General features: G+C 39.9%; 1 protein-coding gene across 4 annotated transcripts in view; it reads left to right on the top strand.

Moving 5' to 3' along the window:
* Positions 1 to 20,220, top strand: part of NGR-A26 (neuropeptide receptor A26) — a 159,861-nt gene that overhangs the window by 73,857 nt on the left and 65,784 nt on the right.

Below are 20,220 nucleotides of genomic sequence, written 5' to 3'. Positions count from 1 at the left end.
AAAAAGGTAGATAAATATGAAAATGTTCGGAATTAAATAAAAATAACAATTTTGTTTTTCCTTTGATGCGTCCCCCGTCGGACGGATTCCTTTTATTTGTTTTAAGTTTATTTTATACAAAAATTTAGGTATCTTATTTATCGATTGAGGCACTACGAAGTCTGTCGGGTCAGCTAGTCTTAAATAATTTGTTGGTTATTTTTGTTTGGTCGTGTGTTCCGCTGCGACAAGACAGATTACTCCGAATTCCGTCAGGGTGTTAACGATTCGGTGCTTTTTTGCGTTTTTAATGTGCGCGGAATGTGATGATTTTTTCGTAACATTGAGAGGTCGAGCGAAATGTTTCATGTGTCACAGTGTAACGCAATTTTTAACCAGACCTTTTCAGAATATACTGTGAATGGTAAAACAAATTAGATTATGGATATACGTAGATTGAAACGGAAATAAGTTTTATTTACTGAAGGCAACTGTTTAATTTCTTACTGGTGGTAGGATCTCTTATGAGTCCGCGCGGGTAGGTACCGCCACCCTGTCTATTTCTGCCGTGAAGCAGTAATGCGTTTCGGTTTGAAGGGTGGGGCAGCCATTGTAACTATACTGCGATCTTAGAACTTATATCTCAAGGTGGGTGGCGCATTTACGTTGTAGATGTCTATGGGCTTCAGTAACCACTTAACACCAGATGGGCTCTGGGCTCATTACTGATTCACTGCAGAAAATAGGCAGGATGGTGCTACCTACCCGCGCGGACTCGCAAGATGTCCTACCACCGATAAAACATGGCCGACGGTTAATACTTTCCACTAGGCGGGCCATAAGCTCTTCTGCCTACAAAGTCAATAAAAAAGCTGGCATTCATATTTTAAATTATTAAGTATACCTAATAATATGGGTTTCGGTATATACTAGGCGCGTCTTGAACTGTTCAGGCCATTTATGGTAGACGAAAAATGAATATTTCCCAATGAAAATAAAAACAATAATATCTAAACTTTATTTCAAGCTTATTTAAATAAGCGTCCGCTAATTGACGAACACAAATTACGCTGACATAATATATTATATTTTTTGTAGGTGTCTTTAAAACGTAACCATTATGATTAAATCAATAAAACACTTAGTACTTATCTATAAAACATTCAATAATAAAGTTAATAAAAAGTGAGTGTATATCAAAGAGTTACGTTTTAGAAATTTTTCATAATAACGATAATGTCTATGAAAACTGTACAGAATTAGATCACCGTTATTTTCTTACGATATCTATTTTAATAAAATATTTAGAGCAGAAGAACGTAAGAGATTTATTGATTCTCTTTGACACGCTTCTTGAAACTTTTATATATTTACTTGTCAATGTACTATCATAGCTGTTACATTACATTTTCTTGATTAATTTCATGCTAATAGTGAGATTATTTGATCCCGATTATTGTTGCATCGTTCCGAAATACATTTTATGAACTATGCTCGAATTCCCGAACTCAAAGACTTTAGAATAATGCTTCGCTTTTTTTGGCCAAACTAAGTCCAAAAAAACCCAAAAAGTTAAGAAAAACGGGCAAAATTTTTAAATATGTCTGTTCGATAAAAACGGTTGAAAGGTTCAATAAAAAAGAAATTCGAGCACCTTGAAAAAAAATATCCGAACCTATATAAATGAACTAGAAAAATAACGAAATAAAAATAAGCAAACAAATAAATCTTGAAAAAGTTGGTGCTACAAAACCAGTACCGTCTCCGAAAAACAATCAGGGTGATTCATGAAATTGATGTGAAGAATCAAACAGAGTCTAGCTAACACGTAATAGAACTAACTATACGTGCTTACCAAAAATGAACAGAAGTAGAATAACGAAAGCACAGAGAACTGGGATTATCGAAAAATTATTAGAATAAAAATTGTTAAAGTTCCAAAAACTGTACGGTAATTTGGGTAACAATAGTTTCATGGATCAAAGCCATTACCATAAAAAAGCTAAAAAGTGCTTTATCATAAGTACGTTCATTATTTCGGTAACAAAAAAAACGACCCTCGGCAGTATTGTGTAAAAAGTGAAATAGTTTAAGACCAAAAAGAAAACTATATAGCATTAAAAGAACAAAGGAATAATCTTCAATAACTTTGGAGGCGAGTGTGTTGTGAAGAGGGGCTTGAATACTTGAATAAATGGCTAGTCTTTTTTTAAAAAATTTGAATTACAAAATGGCCAAAAAATAAAATAGATGATTTTAAAAAGCACTCGTGCTTTACGAGAACAGAAATAGGATGGAACGTATTGACATGTCATGTCTATTATCGAAATAAAGACATTACGAATTCTTGCTTAAATTGTAGGATTGTTGTTATTGTTGTTAAAACACGACCTAATTGCTTAAGGTGAGCGAGGATATCTATTATAAGTTATGGTGTCGAATAGCAGTGTTATTTGTTAACATTAGATCCTCTATGGAATCCGCCAATCTATGGCAAACGTATCTTATATAAAAGTAATATGTATATTGCTTAACTCTATACAGTAGGTACTATTGGTTAATATTTTTTATAAATTACACTATTAATCTTTGACAAATCTCTTTTTTCTTTCTTTTTAAAATAAGCATGCTACTCTCATTCAAATACAACTCATAAATCAAGTTCATTTTAAATCGCACAAACGACCTCCCCTTTTGTGAATTGGGAATTTTTATTCTACAATACTCTTGGGTCTAATATATTATTACCAATTTGATTGTGACTTCACAACGCTTGGGGGTAGCACGTGTGAATGGATATCTTATTCGCGATGTAGATGAAAAATTCATATCGTTTTTCATAGAACAGATAGAAACGCAGGTGAGAAATCAGTGGGGGAGATATTGTGGATTTGCTTAGAAACAGGCGAGTAAAGGTCCCTTAAAGTGCTCTTAACTTCATTAAGTTGTATTGGCTTAATTTAACAGGCCCTATAATAAATTATGTTAGACGAAATCTGAAAGTGGCACCTGTGACAGAAAGGTTGAGAAGTGCGCTTTTTGGATAGTATGGACATGTGATGAGACGAAATGTTAATAAAGTTGTTAAGAGAGTTTTAACTATGAATTTAGAAGGATTTAAGGGAAGAGGATGACCTAAGAAGAAATGGATGGATTGCGTGAAAGACGATATTATGTGTAAGTGGGGAGTGACCGAAGAAATGGTAAATGATAGAGGAGTATGGAAGGAGAAAACACGTTGCGCCGACCCCAGGTGACTGGGAGAAAGGCAGGAGAATGATGATGATTAATCATATCTATTGCATTCACAAACATATTCTTATTTATTTACAATTGAATTGAATTTAATTTACAAAAGCTGCTGGTAACAGGCAAGGTATGCGGAATAAAGCCCAGAAGCAGAAGTCCAATGCGACCAGCGGACCAGATACGCTCTATTCTCAACACCTCAATCCACGATGCCATAGGCTGGCGCAGGATAGTCTAGGAGAAGGTTTAGAGGTTTAAGAGAGGCCACGACCCTTAACACTGAGGATTATCGATGCAAGGAAGAGTTACAATTGTCTTAAAAAATATCAAAGTTTCGCGGTAGGCAGCGGCTTGGCTCTGCGCCTGGCCTTGCTGAATTCCATGGGCCACGGTAACCACTCACCATCAAGTGGGCCGTGTGCTCGTCTGCCTACAAGAGCAATAAAAATTTTCTTTTTTGAATCGGAATATGCAAGATAAATAAGTTTGAAAATAAGGCGAAGCGAAAAAAATCATGCACATGACACTGACTTCAAAATTCCAATTTTTTTATCTGTCTTTGTGAGTTTTGTTCTGTAGTTTCATGGTAACAGAATAGCTACAGAATCGATTTTAATGACACATTTTATTTTTAAAGAGCTGTAATTAATCACAAAACTGATATTTAAATATAGGACTACAGAAATTGGAGTTATTCCAATATGACAAACATTTCATGTCATCATGTGCAATCAAGATAAGGCGAGTGATTTCGTATATTCATTTTGCTGCTTTATTGCTGTGTTACTCATCTTTCAGTAGTTCGGAATGTTGAATATTTAGGCCGGTAATCTGTTATGGATCCAACGTGTAGTCAAGACCAATCGACCAACGAGTGACCCAAAAGAGATTTTCTATCTCAATAATCATGCATGCACGAATTGACACAGGGCTAAATTGCCTTATTGTATTGGAATTTAAAAATTAGAGAGGTATTAAGACCACGATTTGTAAAACTGATTTCTACCTTGAATACAATAAAGTTTTCAGCACAGGCGATATTTCATCGAGTCCCAGTTGGTAAGCCGTACATCTTCGTGTGTTTTCATTACTCTGTCCAAATCTTGTGAACAGAATGTATTAAATTCTCCTTCCTTTGCCTTCGTTCTGGTATAAAACTATATTTTTAATAGCACGTTTTGAATCATTCGCCTTGTGCGAACTACGTGCAGTAGTTTAAGTGGGATTTTAATTGAATATGCAATTTCGAAAAGGGCACATCTCTGAAAATGTTAAATGTTCAGGAAATGAAAAAAAAAACTGATTATTTTCTAAATCAGTGTAAAATTGAAAATATAAACTTTTGAGATATATTTTAGTGTTAATTAGCAATTGAAAATTACTGGAATTATTATAAAATGGGTGTAGGTAAGCATCAAAACTACATGTATATGAAAAAACCTATTTGACAAACTATGCGACATGTGTCCTTTTCGAAATTGCATATTCAATTTGATTTTAAATTTATTCCTTGATGAGCTCAAAATCGAATGATGTTGCTACTACTACACTCGTAAAATGATGATGTAGATAAAGAAGAAAGAACAGAGAGTAGAATTTAATACATTTTGAAATCGTTTTTAAATATATTAGTACGAACAGCGACGTTCTGAAAAAACAAAAGTCATAATAATTTTTTTTTTTTTTTTTTTTTTTTTTTTTTTTTTTTTTTTTTTTTTTTTTTTTTTTTTTTTTTTTTTTTTTTTTTTTTTTTTTTTTTTTTTTCCTACCTAAGCTGATAGCCCTAGCGGCTATGTCAGCGTAACCCTAACTTTAGTAGGTGAGCTCACGGGGCTCAAACCTGACGATGTTGCTAACACGAACCCTAGCAAGAGTCGTGCTTCGCAGAATCTACCACCGGATCGGAAACGTGACCCACTGAGAAGATCCGGCGAGAAACTCAGTGGGCTGTGTCTGAGAGTTAATTTACTCGTCGAGCCCTTCGTCGCAAGCGACGGGTTCGACGAGAACGGTGACCGGTGCTTGAAGTACCTAAAAGCACCGTTAGTGGATCAGGAGGATCCGAGATGACGTGTTTAGGGCGACGTCGACTGCTTTCCATTCTGTCCGCAGGATCGGGAATGTAGTTACCGGCGGCCACGATGAGAGGGTTCTCGTGTCGTGCCGCTTTATCGAAGTGGCGCATGGACGCCGACTGCAGATACTTACTGATGGACTCTAAGTCCAGGTCGTCATGGAGGTCGACGTTCCTGACGAACCACGGGGCTCCGACGGCTATCCTGCAAAAACGGGATTGAATATTTTGAAAGGATTTTAAGTGTATGCGGGCCGCGTGAGCGAACACTACACTTGCATAGGTCATGACGGGGCGTATGCAAGTTTTGTAGAGTGTCACCTTATTTCTAAGGGACATTTTACTTCGCCTACATATCATCGGGTAGAGACGTCCTAGAATGAAGGCGGCACGGTCGCGTACCGTCTTGATGTGGGGGCGGAATGTCATCCTACTGTCGAGGGTGACGCCTAAATATTTGACCTTCGGGGCCCACGGTATGGGCTGGTCGAACATCGAGATTGGGCGAACGGCGGGGGCGGGGTTATTGACGCGCCTAGTCGGGAGGGGGATGCTCAGCGTGGTGTTCGGAGGGCGACCCCTTTTGAAGAGCACCGCTGTGCTTTTCGTGGGGTTGATGTCGATGCGCCACTTCCGGAACCACTGTCCCATGGTGGTAGCCGCGGTCTGAAGTCGTCGATGAAGCAACGCCTTCTTCCTACACGAGTAGTAGATGGCGGTGTCATCGGCGAAGAGCGCCAGATGGGTCTCCGGAGACCGGGGTATATCATTGATATACAAACTGAATAGTAACGGGGAGAGGGCGGAGCCTTGCGGGACTCCGGCTGTGACGTGACGGGGCCGGGAACGCGTTCCCTCGACTCGATATCGGAACGAACGGTTCGACAAGTAGTCTCGTATGATGAGCACGAGTCTGTCTGGCACTCCCATGTTATACAGTTTGTATATCAAACCGTTGTGCCAGACTTTGTCGAACGCCTTCGCTATATCGAAGAAGAGGGCTCCTGTCGGAATGGGTTTCCGCCTGTTCAGCCCTAGTAAGATGTGCTCCGTGAGGCGGTGCACTTGATGGACGCACGAGTGTCTGGCGCGGAATCCAAACTGCTCGTCTATAAGAATTTTATTCGCGGATACGAAATCCCAGAGGCGTTTACGAAGGAGCCGTTCGTATAATTTGCCTATCGCCGGGAGGAGACTGATGGGGCGGTAACTCGCGGTTTCGTTATTCGGTTTGCCCGGCTTGTGTATGCCGATAACGTCCGCTTCTTTCCACGCCGCGGGAAAGATGCAGTTCGTCATAGCAGCATTTAATATCGTGGCCAACATCGTTATCAGTTGGGCTGGTAACAGTTTTAGCGCGCGGTTGCGGATGCCGTCGGAGCCGGGAGCTTTCCGTGGTTGTAGGCTATCGATCGCCTCCTTAACCTCGGAAGTGGTAATGGGGGGTAACGCGTCCGAGGGCGGCAGGGAAGCTCTGCGCTCGACCTCCCTGTCGACGAACTCGGTGTGTTCGGGGTCCGCGTGTTGAGTGCTGGTGGTGCACTGTTCTTGCAGTGCATCGGCCAGCAACTCTGCCTTGTCATCGTCATCGTAAGCCGGTGGTTGGCCTGAGGGGCGTACGAGAGGCGGCATAGTGACGATAGTTTCGGACTTGAGGGTCCTAGCTAGTCGCCAGTATGCTTGGTGAGTGGGCGCGAGTTCTTTTAAATAACTATCCCAGTTTTCGTTTCGGGCGTCGCTCAAGCGGGATTTGACCTCCCGCTGTAAGCGACGCATCCGAGTCCGGTTTGAATCCGTGGGATATCGATCGTAGGCCCGGATTGCCGCGTTCCTAACTCTTACGAGGTCCCTAAGATCGGGGGAAAGTCTGATGCGGTGGAAGCTATCCTCCACATCGACTTGCTTTGAAGATCTTGTGATCGCCGTCGAGACGTGATCAGTGAAGATGTTTATGGATTCGACGGTGTCCTCGGGGGATGGAGTTGAATCCGGGCCGCAAGGGAGGATTGGTGGAGCGGTGTCAGCTAAGCACGTGCTTAGCTTCTTCCAATCCACCATGGTCCTCGTATCTGGTTCGCGGTTGAGGGGGCGACCGAGCTGCATGACGACAGGTCGGTGGTCTGAGTCGAGTTCTGACATTGCCTCGATGGAGCGCAAGCGCAGAGTTACGTTCCTCAGCAGTGCCAGATCTATTGTGCTCGGACGACGCGCGGCGTTGTACGGATAGCACGTGGGGGTCGGGGGGTTGAATATTTCGAATGTGAGGTCGTCTATGAACGCGTCGAGACGCCTACCGTTCACATTCGTGCGATGGCAGTTCCACCTAGTGTGGTGGCAATTTAAATCGCCTGCCAGAATGACCGCGTCCCCCATACCGAGCAGTGTCTCGAGGTCACTGCTCAGGAGGGGTTTGTCAGGAGGGAGATAAACGGATGCGATGACGATCGGCTGGTGTCCCGTCAGCGCGATGCGGCACACTGACGCCTCGATATGTAAGAGCGAGGGAGTATCGAGAGGGACGCAGTGCAGGGCCCTCCTATAGTAAATGACAGTCCCGCCCTTGCGGGTGGAGAGTCTGTCATTCCTAACCATGACGTAATTCGCGACTTTGGGGTCGCGACGCGAGGGCTTTAGGAAGGTCTCCTGCACCAGAAGGATGTCGATGAGATTGTCGCGTAGAAACTCATAAACCTGGTCGCGCTGACGCGCGAGTCCGTTAGCATTGTAGAATGCTAACTTCAAAGAATGGGGTTTTAATCTCGCGTTGCACGCCATTGATTACCGGTAATCAAACCAGCGTGCGCTGGACGGACTCGATGACGTCGATGTATTCGAACGTCGCGTTTAGGCGGTCTTCGGCCGTGACCGCTCTGCGCATGGCGTCGGCGAATGCACGCATGCGGTCAATGTTTATCGCGGCGATGTAGTCGCGAATAATCGTAAAATCGTTTGAGTGCGCGGGGCCGGGGCGAGGCGCGGGACCGGGCGCGGGCGCGGGGGCGGGGCGCGGCGCGAGTAGAGGTTGCGGCGCGTACCGCGGTTGGGGTGCCGGTGTCGTTCCTGCCTTCGTGAACGGCAACGGTTTCGCCCACGCGGAGACGGTGGGCACCGGAGCCGGTACGAAAGCCGGTTTCGGCGCGCGGGGCGCCGAAGTCTTTGGGCCAGCGGTTTTAGGGGGCGCGTTTGCCGGGCGCTTCCGTGGAGCCTTGGGGCATCCACGGTAGTTGGCCGTGTGTCCCTGCTTGCGGCAGAGTACACAGCTCGGCGGCTCCGTCGCGGTCTCCTTTACCCGCGAGCAATCGGTGGTCGCGTGATCGTCTAAACATTTCACGCAACGCGGTCGCGCGTTGCAGTTACGCGCGGAGTGGCCATATAACTGGCAACGGTGGCACTGCCCGGGAGTGCCGCGTTTGTAGGGGGCCTCTACGGTGACCCCCGATAGGCCGCACACGGTGCGGAGACATGAGGCAATTTTCTTGCCCTCCGGTGTGGCTTCTAGTGCTACGAGCACCATATCATACGCGAATTTATCGCGACCGCTGTGCATCCGGTGCACGCTTATGACGGGGTAGGACTGACCTACCAGGTCATTCTTGATTTGCTCGACGTCGAGCTCTTTGGGGACTCCGCGTATTACGACGCGGAGTTCACGCTCCTCCTGGAGCGCATAGGTATGATACCCTATGCGTTCCTTGCGGAGGTACGCGGTCAACGACCTATGGTCGTCGGATGTCTCAACCTTGATCTGAATTCCATGCGGGATATTCCTCGCATGGACGACATTGATCTTTTGGGCCTTAAGGGCCAGGGACACGCGATACTATTTTTATTCACGTTTTCAGAATTTAAACTATTGTATCAAGGCCAGTTAAAGATTTTCACATAGACTTCTGTGCTGCGATAACTTAGACAGAAGGAAACATACACTCACGAACCACTATCCAATAAAATAGAAAATCTGTTATTTTAACTTTTTGAATCGAAACAAGATACGTTTATATAAGCTCCTGTTAGAACGGTAGTAGGGCTTCTTGTGAGTCCGTACGGGTAGGTACCACCGCCCTGCCTATTTCTGCCGTGAAGCAGTAATGCGTTTCGGTTTGAAGGGTGGGACAACCGTTGTAAGTATGCTTGAGACATTAGAACTTATATCTCAAGGTGGGTGGCGCATTTACGTGGTAGATGTCCATGGGCTCCAGTAATCACTTAATACCAGGTGGGCTGTGAGCTCGTCCACTCATCCAAGCAATAAAAAAAGAAAGTACTAGTTACCACGATGTAATAAGCAAGCATATTATTATCTTTTCTTACTGATTGCCTGACTGATCTTCGTGCTCATGACGCAAGCATATGAACTACGAACTCCCTAACTTGTCGAGCATCACAATTAAGTAATCGAACGAAGTGACTAATTACGTCAGCGGACATTACGGCGCTATAATCGGGCTTCATTGTGATTTGATTGAGAATAAAAGTTTGTTCACACCTACGCGTCATAAAAGGTAGGCACGGAGATATGACGATAGCAGCGAGTGGTGTGAGGGATGAGAGAAAGGCGAATTGTAAAAACGAATTAAAATTATTATACTTTCGTTTAGTAGCACAGGATTGAGAGTCAGAGCAGTTAACGAATAACAATCTCTATTCAAAGTCCTAGATTATATTAACATTGGTATCGAAACCGTAACAGCAAATATGTGTTTTAATACAGACTAGTGGTCCCCCGGTAGTCGAAATTCGACTATAATTAATTGAAATTGTAAGTTTGTACACTATTATCATTCTATTGTTAAAGACTATTTTCTATAATCACAGATTTCGCCAAAACTACACTTTAGACAAATATTAATAAAGACAAACAATATTTAATCTATTCTCATTTATAATAAAAGTTTGACAATCAACAAAATTAAATAGTTTGCATGCATGTGTGTCGAATACATGGCAGTGTATGTGATGTTTTTTTAAAATGATTTAATGTATTTTTAAAAAAATTAAAAAGATATTAAGATTATGCACTCCTTCTGTATATTCTCTATAAGTGTGGGAAATTTCATATTTCTCCGTCTGCGCAATTTTCGTAAAAAGCGATACAAAGTTTTTGCTTCACGTATTAATATATAGATAATTCCATTTCACCTTCTTCTTCTTAATCGTACACTCTTGATAGAGTGGTCGTGGTCATGCATCAGTCGAACCCCGCGATACCGATGCTCCTGCGATGCGACGCCATGTGGCACGATGTTTCGCAGAGTGAGAGCAATCATTTATATTGGACTGAGTCACAGATTTCATACATTTCACTTAACATCGATAAAATGTGCTCTCAAATGATTTCCTTGATGAAGGAATAAAATCTAGTAATAAAACTAAACCCGCAAACTTTACAAATTTACATAATTATCGGTGATAGGGCGTATTCTAAGTTCGCACTGGTAAGTCCAGCTTCAATACCTGACACTTTAATATCTTGTCTAAAAGTGAGGGGCGGTATTCATGCTGCGATGTCTATTGGGATCCGATAACTATTTAACACATATATAATGGCTATCGTGTCGATCTTTACAAAAAAAACGCTATCGCTTATTCCATAAACGTAAACAGTTTTATTGAGACGTTTTATAGCGACAGCGGGTTACCGAATTACGATCCCGAGGAATTGATCACTCGCGCCATAGAGATGATGCCGTGTCAGGGTCAAAGAACTTATTACAAAGGACCGTAAGCCCTACTATTTCAGATAACCTTTACAAAGACATTTTTTTTTTTAAACCTAATCTGATAGATAGCCTTTAGAGGCTATTTCACCGTAACCGTGGCTAGTAGGTGAGCTCACGGGGCTCAAACCTGATGACGATGCTAACACGAACCCTAGCAAGAGCCGTGCTTCGCAGAATCTACCACCGGATCGGAAACGCGACCCACTGAGAAGATCCGGCGAGAAACTGAGTGGGCTGTGTCTGAGAGTTAATTTACTCGTCGAGCCCTTCGTCGCAAGCGATGGGTTCGATGAGAACGGTGACCGGTGCTTGAAGTACCTAAAAGCACCGTTAGTGGATCGGGAGGATCCGAGATGACGTGTTTTGGGCGACGTCGACTGCTTTCCATTCTGTCCGCAAGATCGAGAATGTAGTTACCGGCGGCCACGATGAGAGGGTTCTCGTGTCGTGCCGTTTTATCGAAGTGGTACAAAGACAATATTTAAGAGTCTACACAACACAATGCTTTTCGTTAAAGACAACACAATGTTTTTACTTCTTGATAAACTTGGTGGACGATTTTTTAATTTCAATGTTGAATTATCTTTCGTTTGGACATAATATTCAGGGATACATTTTTGTTCTTAAGTTATGCAAAATATTGGTGTTTCTAGTCCATAAAATAAATGATTGAGAGCAAGAAAACAATTGCCTAAAACTTCGACCTTCGGGAATTTTTGTGTCTAGTCAATGCTTTTTTGTTATACAAGGAGAAAGTTATTGACATAGACTAGCATAATTTATCTGTTATTCTTTACAAGCAGCGGAAGACAAACTGCATGTAACGTGTATCCAATATCCAAAATACTAATGTGGCTCAAAAACCTTTGCAAGGAACTGTAAAGATATTGATACGTGTTATAGACTTCGCATTAACATGTCTATTACGTATCGAGATTTTAATTTACATGCATCATCACTGCCTTCAAATTCCTTGTCCGCGAGTTAGCTTCCATGAATTCAAGATACTTAATACGGTAATCTGTCGTTTGAGCCATTTGAGTCATAATCCAGAAAAATACTAATTTGAAAAACTTAAAGGTTTTGTGATATTTTAATTTATTACGTATTATTACATACGGTACAAAATACAGAGGGAACCGAAGTCCCTCCGCAGACCCAGAGGTTCCAAACGATCCGTGAGAATGGGATTATCGACAATCCGAACGGCCATCCTCTGTATGGAGTCAAATGGAAGAAGCTGGTATTTGGGAGCCCCGGCCCAGAGATGGGAGCAGTACTCCACGCGAGGCCGGACTTGTGCTTTATAAAGCAAAAGTCTTTGTCCAGGCGTGAAGTACCGCTTCGCTCTGTTGAGGACTCCCAGTGTTTTGGGCGCCAACTTGGCTTTGCCTTCCAAATGACTCCGAAACTGGAAATCGCTCGAAATGTCGACCCCAAGTATCCCGATACTCTCGGAAGGTTGTACTCTCGGAATGTTTACGAATATACATCAAATTTTCAAAAATGTACTGGTATTGCATCCGCTTCTGGCTTGGATCGAAACCGCCAAAATTCAATTAAAGTCAAAGATCGACTTACGTTTCCGTTCGTTTAATTAAATCGTACATAAATAAAATTAAAAGCTATATTTTTCATCGAATTTTCGAATTATGTGGGTTAATGACGTACGTATTCGGGCGGGGAACGAGTGTCGGCGGTTTGTACCGAACGCTTTATAGCCGGACGTTAAGCCAATTACTAATTATTTACGAGTATATCAGTAATATCAATAATTTGCAGTCTGTGCATCGTGAGAGTTAACGAAATTTATTATTTGGCACTTTTAAAAATTTATTATTTGTTTTAATTTATGTATTTTTATAATAATTTATTATTTGGAAATTTATTTTTGGATCAAAGCTCCTTATGGGACGATGCGGAGGGGTACCCTAACCGGGAAAAAACGTCCGTAACGTAAGATTTTTATTATTTATGTATAGTCTTAGTATGATGGCTATACAGTGTCTAATGTATAGTCTACGTGATGACGGTTATTACTATTATTCATATAAATAGCTGTTTCTTTGTATATAATTATTATATATATTTTTATAAATCATTGTGAATAAAATAAAGCTGATAATATAGTAAAGTATTTTTTTTTATATTTATCAATAAAAAAATCTTAGTAAAAATACATATATACCCGAATAATTATTTTCTTTATACCTCGAATAGAACTTAAAATTAATATTTTTATAATAAGGAATTTCGTTCCTATCCGGTGTCCCACGACACCACACATCTTTTTTTGCAATTAAATGGCTTACGTGCTGTAGTTTTCAGTAGTATTTTTTAATTTATTTGACCATAGTACCATTTTTAAAACTCTAAGACTAACAATCAGTTCAGTTTTTTCCCTGACCACGAAAAATGTAAAGAATTCGATACGTCGGTAATAAACAAATGAATATAATAAATGAGTAAGTCTAATTTTATCATCGAAGAAAATATAATACTAAAAATAATTATGTCCGAAACCGCATTTAATTGCGAATTACCGCCTTGTAGCGTGATAATTTAATTGTACACTTACTCGTTTATGGATGATGTTTTTTCTCTTATATTTATTACTGTACCTTAGTAATTTGCGATTCTCTGTCATCGTATAAATGTACTGTAATATTTACGTATTTCGAACGCGGAATTTTCACATACCGAGTGAATATCTGAAGATGACACAGATCTTTTCGACTTAACGGAACGTATGATGTTTTGATCTTTTGATTATGCCGGCTTGGTACAGCAGGAAGCGGTCTGGCTGGGCCTCTAGCAAGTGCATGAGTGACAGTGAGTATTTACGATCGAGTGGGTCGTGTGTTCGTCTGTATGCAAAGGAAAAAAAATACACAATTTTTATGATCGTTTTATTTATTGTGAGTCAGGAGAGACTTATAGTGACGGGTTAAGTGGATGGAAGACGATCCAGAGGAAGAGGTCGGAGCCGAAAAAGATGGAGTGACCAAGTGTCCGAGTATCTGGAGATGAGACTGAGCCGCGCACTTCACTGTGCCACTGACCGACATAAGTGGCAACAAAATACCAAAAAAGGTCACAGGCGGGCGCATCACGATGCTCAGCAATGAGCGATCGACTGAAGGAGGAGGAGGGTATTCAGACGAGTATGTTAGCTCACCGCTGTTACCTGCTTACCGGTATTTATACTAAACATTTGCCATTGGAAATCAGTTGAGATTATTTTTTGAAGTACCGGTTTTTGAGGTCTCCAATGATAGACAGACTCACGACCCGAAATGTGTTATGTTAATACTCAACAGAGCCAATAGATATCAGAAAGTGAATACCGCCATTTAGCTTGGGATATGGGATGAGATTCGCTACATTGTATATATGGGCGTCAAAGCTTTGAGAAGTTGAACAGTCTACTATCATTGCGGGCTCTGTATACCTTTGATCACACGGATTTATATGTATGCAACTGTGTACCTCTGAGCTGTAATTACCTGAATAACGACCGATTTACGCTTCAAACTGGAACACTCGCTTTCTATGCGCAGCGATGGTGTTCGCAAGACGCTTTTGCAGACGAGTCCAGCGGCTTGGCTCTGCCACTGGCATTGCTGAAGTCCATGGGCGACGGTAACCTCTCACCATCAGGTGGGCCGTGTGCTCGTCTGCCTACAAGGGCAATAAAAAAAAAACTCCAGATAACTCATCGGTATAATAATGTAAAATAAAATAAAAAATTGTCAAATATTTCTCGATAAAATTCTAATGAGACCAAACGAGTTGCATCAGCTTTCAAATAAATCGGTTGAGCTAGATAAAAGGTACACATAAAAAGTCCAATGGAATTGATGGCTTCGTCTTTTTTTTAAGTCGATTCTTTTATCGATTTACTTTATGTGCCATACAACTTTATGTGCCATACAACCACTACGCAATACAACTCTGACTTCGACTTCTTGTCTCAAGCCAGGCAGCATTTACCAGCACAAAAAACCGTATACCTTATTGCGTATTCTCCATTTTACGATTTAGCTCCTTAACCCTTAATTCGACGGATTGTTTTTTTAAATTTAATTTGCAAAATGGTTTTAGATCTTGATTCTTAGCTTCTAAGAGACCCTAAAAAAAATAATTGAAAAAATAAAACTTTTTCAGTTTCCTGAAAAATGTACGTCCATTATACTAGACGTTATCAAGTTTATAAGAAACTGCTGCACTCCTACCATGTGCAGTATAGTTCCCACTGTCAAAGGGAAAGAATTAAAGAAACAAGTAATTTTGTCATAAAATATTTATTTTACTAAAATAATTGTCTCCTTAGGAACATTACTATTAGGAACAAGTCACTTATATTCTGAACATGGTGATTAATGTACATAAAATCTTCATAATATTGATTATTATGAAGATTTTCCACCAATCAAACCAACCAGACCAATCTATATAAAAAACAATCAGTCTTCTGGTTCCCAAAAGTATCAATAAAAAATAATCTAGAATAATTCTCACTGATGTCTTTGGTCATCTGTCTACTTATTTACTTAAGATGGAAATTATAAAAGCAATTTCTCTTCGTCACTAAGCATAACCTCTGCTGGCATATAAAACAGAGTATGTTCGTTTTATTGTCCATACGTTATATATTCAGGCCAGTGGTTGTAGTCATCGTAACGTACAGAATCTGGAGGCCTCAATTTACTAGGATTAGCACCTTTTTCGATAACTGACTTGGTGGTTGAACTGACTCTCCTTTTTGCGTCAATTCAACCGCCAAGCTTTGTCAGAGCTTTTTCAGACTAATATTTTTTAGGCTCTTTTTGTTGCATTTCCTCTTATAGAGAAGCCAAACAGTTAACACTGTTATATCTAACATTTGGCCAAAAATGTTCATGTACCAACGTCGACTTTTGAAATATATTCTATTGAGAGCTATCAACATGTCGCACAGGTCGACTCCACCCATATTACGTTGATTGTAATATCGAACGAATTGTGGAAATGGGAAACCACTTTCTTTTTCTATTCTTTACTCCATCTCTTGATTTCATGAACTGGGTAAGATTCTACATAAGCCAATGTTACAACTTTATTATCGTACCATTTGACAGCTGCTATCCTTTTGTCGTTGTCTACAACTTGGCTAAACAAACCTCTGCCTCTTTTCTTTAGTTCCTTGTCACTTAACAGGCCATTGGTGCAACCTTTCAGTCTATTTTGTCATATGGTTCCGAGACTGAATATTCCTCGGTGTTCACGTATATACCAGATCAAGTCGACCGTCGTGAAATAATTGTCGAAATATACAGAACATCCTGGAGTCTGAATTGTTTTACAAAGGGCTAATACCATTTTAGCACCCAGTGTCATCTGCTGTTCCTCCTCCCTAAAGTAAAGGTACCGAAAAGTATAATCTTCTGGTACATCTATTATCTATTAACAAATTCTTGAATCCCCATTTATTGGGTTTCATAAGATTATACTGCCTCCGGTTTTCTGCTTTAGTGCTCTTGTATGGTATGGCTATTTCTTCTATACTATATTCCATTTCTTCTTTTGTTAAAAGGCAGTTCCTTCTTATTTTTTCAATGAACGGACGTATCTTGTAATACCGGATAGGTGTTGTCCACAAAATGAATGTTGCGTCTAATCTGCTTGAATCGTTTTAATGGCATGATGTCGGCTACTTAGGCATATTTGAATTCTGTAGACAAATAAGAAGATAAGAAAGCATTTTCACTATACTCATGTTAAGATGATTTTGTATCTAATTATCAACTAATTTGGCAAGGTGAAGAATACTGGACATAATATTAAGCTGTTACTTTATTAGTACATAGACATTGGGAAGCATATTGGACGTAGAAGTTGCGGGCGTTATAAAAACTAAATAAAACTCAGTAAGACAATAAAAGTATTGTAAGTAGCTATCCGGGTATATTATCTTTAGTTTCAATAAATTCCAAGAAAAAAAAGCCGTAAAATAATGAATAAAACACGACTTACTGAAAGCCCTCGCGGCACGTCCTTCCTTACTGTCATATCGACACCGATTGTTCGCGTCCGGATCAAGTGCACCCGTTCCTGATTTTTGACCACGTAGGTAAATAATTAAGGATGCCTTATAGCACCCAGAGCACTGAATATATGGTATATTTTAATATGCAGTTTTTTTTCCATTCAATGGGAAGTATACCGCACATAGTCGAATTAAGGGTTAACAACCTTAATCCTCAAGTTCATTTTGGAAACAACAGTATCCAATCAAGTCGATAACGCACAGGGTCACATCGTTCGGTTAGAAGAGGCGATAAATTATTCGCAAAAGAAGACCAATTAATCCCTCTGATCAGAAGTATTTATTGTTTCTTAGGAAAGGTGACCTCGTACGAAATAACTCGTACAAAATACTTTAAATGCTTTGGAGGAATAAATTGCTGTCGATTTAAATAATGCTCACTAAGCGGCGCTTGGAGAGTTAATTCGAATTTCGGGATTAATTAAATGAATTGTTGCAGTCCAAATTGTTTTCTTTACATTAATAATAACTACATGATTAGGGTTTTCCAGCTATCTATATATTAATACTGTTGTGTATTACAAATGAAAGTCGGAATTCCAAAGCAGACTGATTTATTTTTGCATCTACCTGCCCTTTTATAATGTGACTTAATATCTATACATAACAAATACGTGAAGCAAAAACTTTGTATCCCTTTTTACGAAAATTGCGCGGACGGCGGAGTATGAAATTTTCCACACTTATAGAGAATATAGAGAAGAAGTGCACAATGTTAATTTTTTTTTTAAATAATGCATTAAAGATACATTAAGCCAATAAAGAAAACATTACACACACTACAAACCATGTATTTGATGCACACACGTATGCATACTATTTATTGTCAAACTTTTGATATGTCTGTTGTCAAATTGAGAATAGATTAAATATTGTTTGCCTTTGTTAATATTTTTTATAGTGTAGTCTTGGCGAAATTTGTGATTATAGAAGTATAAAATACAATCATAATAGTGTACAAACTTACAATTCCAATTAATTATAGTCGAATTTCGACTACCGCGGAACCTCTAGTTTATACAATTTTTTAATTTTTTTATATAAATGATGTTTTTATTTTCACGCGTGATCACTAAACCTTTTTGATATGATAATATTTTGTCTATAAAATTAGCGTAGAAACATTTATAACGGATTTATGAGTCGAGTCGCCAGCCGTCTTTCCGCATTATGTGCAAAACCTAGGGTAGGTACTATCACATTTCCTACTTCTGTCGTGAAGTAGCAATGAGTTTTGACTTGGAGCAGCCCTTGTACTCTAAAGCCGAGACTAAGAAGACTGTCTTAAGATCGGTAGCGGAATTTACGTTGTTGGGGTCTATGGGCTCCGGTAACCACATAACGCCAGGTGGGCCGTGAGCTGGTTTTTTTTTTATTGCTTAAATGGGGGTACGAGCTCACGGCCCACCTGGTGTTAAGTGGTTACCGGAGCCCATAGACATCTATAGGGTAAATGCCGCCATCCACTTTGAGATATAAGTTCTAAGGTCTCAGTATAGTAACAACGGCTGCCTCACCCTTCAAACCGAAACGCATTACTGCCTCACGGCAGAAATAGGCAGGGTGGTGGTACCTACCCGTGCGCACTCAAGAGGTCCTACCACCAGTAAGAAAGTCGTCCACGCATCTAAGCAATAAAGAAAATGTTCATAGCAATTCATAGCAGTAGTAAGAGCATCGGGCGTTTCTACCGCTAAAATCGATTTATTTTAGATATCGGGTATCTAAAACGAATCGATTTTAGCCGCGATATCTAAAAATATTGGTGCACAACAATTACAATTACTTTATATTGTAAAGTTCATAATTTTCCAAGAATCCGATTTCGGCAGTTTTCGTGACTTGTTACTGTCACTAGTTCTTATCTTCGAATAAGAATATAGCTCCTTCTAACAAATGAACGAAGACTAATTTTTTATCTATATATAATAATACGTGAAGCAAAAACTTTGTACCCCTTTTTACGAAAATTGCGCTGACGGAGGAGTATGAAATTTCTCACACTTATATAGAATATAGAGAAGGAGTGCACAATGCTAATATTTTTTTTAAATAGTGCATAAAAGATACATTAAATCAATAAAGAAAACATTACACGCACTACCATGTATTTGACACAACACATACATAAAGATATACTCTCTGTTTACTGTCAATTGGGAAACTTTTGTTATTGTTTAGAGTCTGTGGTCGAATTGAAAATAGACTAATATCCCAAACTAATGAACATTTTCCAAATAAGATATGACCTAAAGGTCTCTGTCACCAGGTCATAAAATAAAAAAATAAATAAAAAGAATAGACTAATATTGTTTGTCTTTAATATTATTGATCTATAGTGCAGTTTTGGCGAATACTGTGATTATAATATCGAAATATAATAGTGTTTGACAATAGAACGACAATAATGTTTAAAATTATAATTTCAATTAATTATAGTCGAATCTCGACTATCGCGAGGCCACTAGTATAATTTCAATACACATTAAATATCATGTCACAAGAAAGTATGTGTGATTGCAGTGTTTATTTCGGTTCGAATACTCCTAACATCCAGGAGCTGTAGTGACCAGCTACCACGAGATGGTCTAAGACGTTTTCCTTTGAGGACAAAGTGATAACAACGTTAAAATTCAAGCCGCAAAACATCTAATTCTGGAACTTTCCTTGATAAAACAACACAACGAATATTTGGCAATTTTATTATATTTACATACTTAATTATTTCGGGGAGAATCACGGCCTTCAGTTAACTACAGAGCGCTCGTGGGCGTAATCGCTTTAGCTTCTGCTTTAGCTGTTTCAACGGTCAACTCCTTAGAATCGTTCACGGATTTATAAAATACTAGATGTGTCTCGCGAATCCATCTTTGGGTAATTTCTATGGTCACAGTTGGCGCCGAGGGTACACTACTCTGCTCCAAGGCAAATGTTCAATTGCCTGTCGGAGTCAGTATCTTTCTTAAAAAATATTTCGTAGTATTACTTTTGGGTGTACTTAGGTACAGGAAGTAAACAAAAAAAAATTTAAAAATAAATTAAAAAAAGGAGAAAGTTCTAGTTTTTTTATTGCTTAGATAGGTGGACGAGCTCACAGCCCACCTGGTGTT

The sequence above is a fragment of the Bombyx mori genome, chromosome 22 (assembly GCF_030269925.1).
Source record: "Bombyx mori chromosome 22, ASM3026992v2".
Classification (NCBI taxonomy): Eukaryota; Metazoa; Arthropoda; class Insecta; order Lepidoptera; family Bombycidae; genus Bombyx; species Bombyx mori.
Note: the sequence above shows the minus strand (reverse complement) of the source record. Positions and strands in the feature narration are given on the sequence as shown.